We start from the raw sequence: 6441 nt of genomic DNA, 5'->3' as shown, positions 1-6441 counted from the left end.
TGTGCGTAAGGTAAGGTGGTTGCACCGGGGCCTATCCTGGCTCGTCGCTGCTGAATGACACTCGATTAGCCGCAGTGCGCGCAATCATGTCTTGTCTGGTATACGGAATTCCCGCAATAAGTTTCTATTCAATTGAAACCGCGCGTGGATTGTGCGTGCCACCAAACTGGATACAATTTTTAAGAGAGATTTACAGCTTCTTTGTAGGGCTGCACGTTGATGTTATGTGTCAAGCGATTTCTGTAAAGCAGTATGCAAGACAAATTGTTTGAAAGTTTTGCATACCTTTAAGAATTATATTTATCATTATGATTCAGGTTCAATGGCTTTCTACAAAGTTAATAGGAATATTTTTTTCCATACCCTCAATTAATTGTGAATGAAACGAGGGTACGACATCATAATAGAGGAGAAGAGATCTATGAGCAAATTAAGCAAATACCCTTGGATCAGGTCCCAGAGTAAAGTTGTTTAAATTTATCTGGGATGGTCCTAGATAAGAAGAAAACTAATTTAAGCTTACTGTAATGTAATGTATTTCAAAATAGAACGAAAATAATAACATATTGATTGATAAATAACGGATACGATATTTCATTCTAGAATAAGATATGTGAATCTCAACAACTTGCTTTTATTGGCAGAGAAACATGGAAAAGCATCTGACGTTTGTTACAAAAAGTTATGTGTTTTAATTTTTTGTCTTGACAAGATTATATTTGATATGCTAGTTTTGCGGACGATTTTGGAAATATACGAATTGGTAAAATGTAAAATATAAGTAACTTGAAATATAATGAAATGGAGTTTCTACTCAGATCTAGGTTGTAAAAGTAATCCATTAAATTCAATTGTATCCATTAATAACAGGTTATTTTAAATACAATGTAACGATCTGTATGATTTCTGTTTTTATTTTATAAATTGGCCATCTTAAGCTTGCAACTGCTTTCACCCACCCACCAGTTCAATGACCTTTCTATGAAAGAGAGTCCTCGTTTTGCTCGGGACATGATTGATGATGGCAAGGGTCACATTTTCCAGTGCACATTGGCAATGTCCACTGCCTTGCCTCGTCCCGGGAGGGTTGTCGTGGTACCATTAATATGTTACTCCTTTGCCTTTCCACTCCCTTCGTCCTGGCGAGTTCACGGATGCATAGTGTTTTGATCCGATTTTGGGTTGTTACCAAAAATCACGGCAGGATGCCAAAACATTAATCACGCCCATGTTAAACATGGGGCAGTTGCAAAACGGTACGGTTTTAACCTGCGCATACCTTTTTTTCCGAACCCAGCAACCTCCAGCTGTGGGGACATCGGGGACAAGTAAAGAAAAGGCAACCAAGGTGCATCACGACTGCATTCGCCTGCATGTGGCGGCAGTAGCAGGTCGCATGGGCAAAACCTTGCGAAAGATCGTTGGCCCGGCCGGGCGTATGCGAACTGGTTACACGGCGGGTGTAACCCCGGCAAATGTCGCCCACCAGAAACTTTCCCGGCCACCGGGCGAGCGAAACCGGGACGAAAACAAAGCCAACGACGGTAACGACCGGGCGGGATGAAGTTGCATTCGCTGTGCATCAGCCTTTCAACCCCCATCGGTGGGGTCGGCGTAGGGGAAAGGGCGTACACGGAATGTCACGACCGCATAGTTTCACAGGATCGAACGCTAATGGAGCGGAGCGTATCGTTGATTGTTTCGCCCCCGAATGTCCCGAATGGGAGGTGGTTCTCGACTTCCCAGCTCGGTTTCCTAGGAGAACACCGATCGTTCTACCCCCCACCCTAGAACCCTCGGCCTCGGGATGTTCGGAACGTTCAGAATAAACCACGTGACTCGGTGCCGCTATCGGTGTACGGCTTTTGACGTTTTGAGGTTAGAGTCATTTGAAACGCCACGATCGGTGCGATCGGACGAAATCTACACGCGTTCGTTTCGGGCGAAAGAGGGAAGAGGTAGTGATTGAGGTGAGGGCCTTAAAGCTGGGAGACACGAGTTTGTTTCACCGCGATCGACTTTAATTTTCCCCGCCTGTCTGGGGAATACATTTCCACGATGGAAAAACGCGGAATGCTCAACCCATTTGGGACCGTTCGCTTGCAGAAAGTTCTAAACCCATCTAACCTCGGGTTCCCGGGAGGGGCAGGGAACTGGTCATGATCTACACATGGCCACTATCGTGTTGGTGATGGTGAACGGCGCCGCCGCCGCCGCCGCTTCCCGGTGATTTATGTTGCACGACTTACAAACCACCATCAAATCACCATTCCGATTAGTCGCGTGTTGTTCGCCTTTCCCAAGGCAGAACCCCAGAGTGGAGGAATTTGCCTTTCGCTCGCGCCGAGAACCTCCTTTCCGATCCCGCCAACCCTCCCGCTGCCGCCGGGCCATCATCCATCCACCCACGGTTTGACCTCCACCGGGACAGCCGGTGTCACGGTGAATGTGTAATGGCGAAAGAATTACAACGAAGATTATGTTTCGGTGGCCGCTCCGTTACCTTCTTCTCTGTCGTTATTTCGGTTTACACCGTTCGCGCTGGTGTCGAAGATGGATGAGTTAATTTTTGAAAGTCGACCCGCGGTCCTTTTCTTTTGATTCTGGTTTCTTCACAACCGAACGACATTAACGCCCCGCGACTTGAACCGGGTGCAGCAGCAAGTGGGTGGATTTGGTTGCGATCGCATCCAGAAGCCACGGATTAGTGTCGGATTAGTTTGGTTGAGAATGCAGATACAGAGAGAGAGAGAGAGAAAGACAAGTCTCTTTAATCGTCGACGTTGCGAAATGTACCGTTGCTTCCATCAGGGATAAATACCAATGACATCCTGATCGGTGATCGGATGAGCGTTATGAAGAGTATTCCTTTTACAAGCGTCATCTATCACGGTATAATTATGCCAAACACATTCACTTCAGAATGGTTCAAACGAGAAGAGAACTCTGGTTCAATCTGATAAAGCTGTTTCTTTGTGAGGCGTGACGAATCTTTTTCATAAATTTCTCTTATCGAAATAAAATTGGGCATGTAATTTTTAATGACCAACACTGCCCGAACTCAATGCGTCTTCAACAGTACTCCGACTACGTTCTTACCAAATGCTGGTTCATCTTTAATGCATCGTTTTCAAGCAAGGCATGAAAATTAAAATTCCGTCGCGAAGCGAAAGTAAAATGGAACACTCCAAACCCTTCATTGTTGGTTCAATCAGGTTGATCTCCTGCCCAGGTGATATTCTCCGTTAAATTCCAACAACGCCGGCCGAAAATTAGCGCCCAAAAACAGTGAACTCAATGCACATCGGTTTGGCACATTACCGATCTTGTGATAGGAGAGTGTTTTGGGGGCAAAACCGTTCGAAAAGAGAGGAAAAGTGACGAGCATCCCATCCCTTCACCCTTCCTTCCTTTGCCAGCGGCTTCGAAAGGCGTTTGAAATGGCGCTAGAGCACCGCTTCCGCCCTTCTTCACCCGCAAGCGGCGGATGCAACGGTACGAGAGCCATTTAATGGATAAGTGGTGAGTCGGATGGACGCGCGAACGGACGGACGGATGGACGGATGGGCAGCTAAACGTATCCGTTACCGATCTCCGGGCGTCCATTACGTCGTTTCTAATTTGCGATTGTCTACCTTGGTGAGCGTGTGCGGCTTTCGGATCACTCGGATCGTCGGATGATCGCTTGAGCAGGTTTGGGTATTTACCATTCTCGAAAGAAATAACGAAGAAAGCGATGGTATTTTTAACTTAGGTTTTTTAAGTGTGTTTAACCCTATGAAGTGTGTTGATGCCCCACGTGTTACCCAACATAGTTTGTATGAATGTTTACTTTATCAATTCAATGATTTTATTCTCATCCTTCCTTTGTATGAATGTATTTAATTAATTGTTGAGTTATAAAATAGCTCCCTTGACGAATTCTCCTTTGCACTTTTTCGTACAATTTTAAGGTTTATGATCTTCAATATTGTACTATAATTAATTTTATCGTTTAGCTCAGAGATAATAGATTTCTTAGAATAAATCACTTGAAATGCTCATAAAATAGCAGAAATGTATTTAAATAACTGATACTTCTGTGAAACATAAGGAATAATAAAATTATTATCAATCAAATAATGATAATTTTAAATTGCAAAATTTCTATTTTTCTTAATTTGTTTAAAGCGTCTGGTCGAAGTTTAATTGACATTTTGATATTATTTTCAAACTTCTTTGAACTACCTTTCTGCTACGTACCGCAACTTTTTCAATAAGTTTGTTTAAAATTGCTCTCAGTTTGTGTGTTGTAATTAATAGCCAATTTGATGGTTTTGTTTTGTGTGTTATAAATCAACATTTCTCGTTTCACAAGCCATCTTGCACTTTCTTGTTTCTATAAAATCCCACGGTGGATTTAATATTATTTTTTGGCCCGTGTTGTGTCCTTTTTTCTCTTTTTTCCCCTTAGCATATTTGCAGCCGCTCACCTTTTGGAAGATCGTGAATGATAAACCCGTCTCGCCAGAGGCAAAGTTTTCTTCCGTTTTCTCTCTTCCTAGAGCGTTATCATCTGCCTGTTTTGTGTATAGTTCTTCGCTGAAACTGAAACCGGGCGTACGACCGCCAGGATGTGCAACCTCACTGTTGTTTTGTTTTTTATTCGCATCAAAACATTAGAGTGATGCTTTGACCGGGCCCGCTCCTCATGGATGGTTCAAAATTTGGGATACGAACGGTCCAGTCCGATCGCTATATTTGCACATCGCACCGGCATCGGCATCGTCGGCATCGTAGGCATCCTTCCGGAGGTGATTTTCCTGTTCCTGTCGCTTCGGTTTACCGTCTGCTGCTCGCTCGTCTTCGAACGCGAACATCCACGCCGGCCGAGTGGAAACCGTTCCGTGCGAAAGCGAAATTGATCGAGTTATCTGATGCGTCATCTTTCACCGGAGCGTTCGGTTAGGATTTCCATTTTTTTTTTGCATCAATCTTCTTCGGCCGATGTGTTGTGTTCCGCAAAGCTAAACAGAAAGTGCACTACCCTGCTACGGCATCTAACGGCAGCTTGATCCACACTGGCGAGCCGCAGGTTTCCGCTGATGATGCTATTTTCATATTAATGATTGTTTTTAAAAAGTCTCGCCTAGATTTGCAATCATCGAGCGAACGGGGAAGGGAGTGATTGGGATTCTACTTTCCCTTCGTTGTTCGCGATGAATGGGGATCCGTTTGATGAGGTTTCAATTGAATTTTGAAGATTGAAACAGCGTGGACTACCCTTTCTTTCGCTTTGCTGCAACGCAACTGCTCTTTTCCGTTAGGGCAGAAAGGTCAACTGCAGGTATTTCGAAATAATTGAAAACTGGAGAGTATAAGCATTCTCGTATCGAACAAATTGCTTTTAAAAAAACTTTAATTTGTGAGTTAAGTTATACTCCTTATTGCGTGCTTTCATTCATGTTTCTGTGGAGGTTTGTTCTCAAGAACAATAGTTAATAAATATCGTCTACAACTGCTCTCCAGGCAGCTTTCCTACAGGTTTGTGAAGAAAATGTACGCAAGAGACACAGCTGACACCAAACTGAACCTTTGCATGTTCCTCTGCCATACCGATTTGTCAGCCCTCCCACCCCGTGCCACATTGCCGGATGGCAGTTAAAAATTCCTTTATCGTTAGGTGGCCAATAGAGCCATTAGAAATTTAACATTTCCCACGCCATGCGTACGGCGTGCGGTAATGCTTTTCGCGCGAGTGCACGCGATGTAGATGAAAGACCATTGCAATTGCACTTGGGACGAGGGTCTATTTCTATCGCGGTTGTCTCTCGCACACACACACACACATGCGATCTAACGAGGAAGAGATGTCCATCCCTGGGAGGGCATGGTTTACGCTGAAGCTAACGGGTAATGTCGGGTTCAGTCATCTTTCTGCATCATCACCTGCGATGAAGGTGGTCTTTTCGTGGAGCCCGTTTTACTTCTCCATCCCAATACATAAACCGAACTTTCTTGCTTCGGTTTCCGCCGGTCGGAGTTCGCAAGTTATGAACGACCAGCCCGAAACGTCCGCGATAATGATGAGATGAAAATTTGCAATTACACCCTCAAACGGAGATGGTTTCACTCCTTTTATTACATACGTTGGGTGGTGGGAGTTTTTCCGAGATTGATGCGGAAGGTTTAAAGGGTCGTTTCGCACCATCCCGGCATGAACGCGCTCTACAATAGTAGCCTTTATGGTGTGCGTAGGTGAAAGTGTTAGTAAATGCACACTGTTTGGTATACCCCCGGCCACCCTTGGTAGGTCCTTGCCCTTTGGGGTCTCGTTTGGGTGACCGGCTGCTTTTCTTTTTCGTTGCACTCCAATCAGAGTCGCCGATGGAGATCCTCCTAAAACCTCCGCAAAATGCCGTAATGTGTCATAACAGTGCGCACCCGAGTGTCGTTACATTC

The sequence above is a fragment of the Anopheles ziemanni genome, chromosome 3, assembly GCF_943734765.1.
Source record: "Anopheles ziemanni chromosome 3, idAnoZiCoDA_A2_x.2, whole genome shotgun sequence".
NCBI classification, from domain to species: domain Eukaryota; kingdom Metazoa; phylum Arthropoda; class Insecta; order Diptera; family Culicidae; genus Anopheles; species Anopheles ziemanni.
This window is presented reverse-complemented; position numbering follows the sequence as displayed.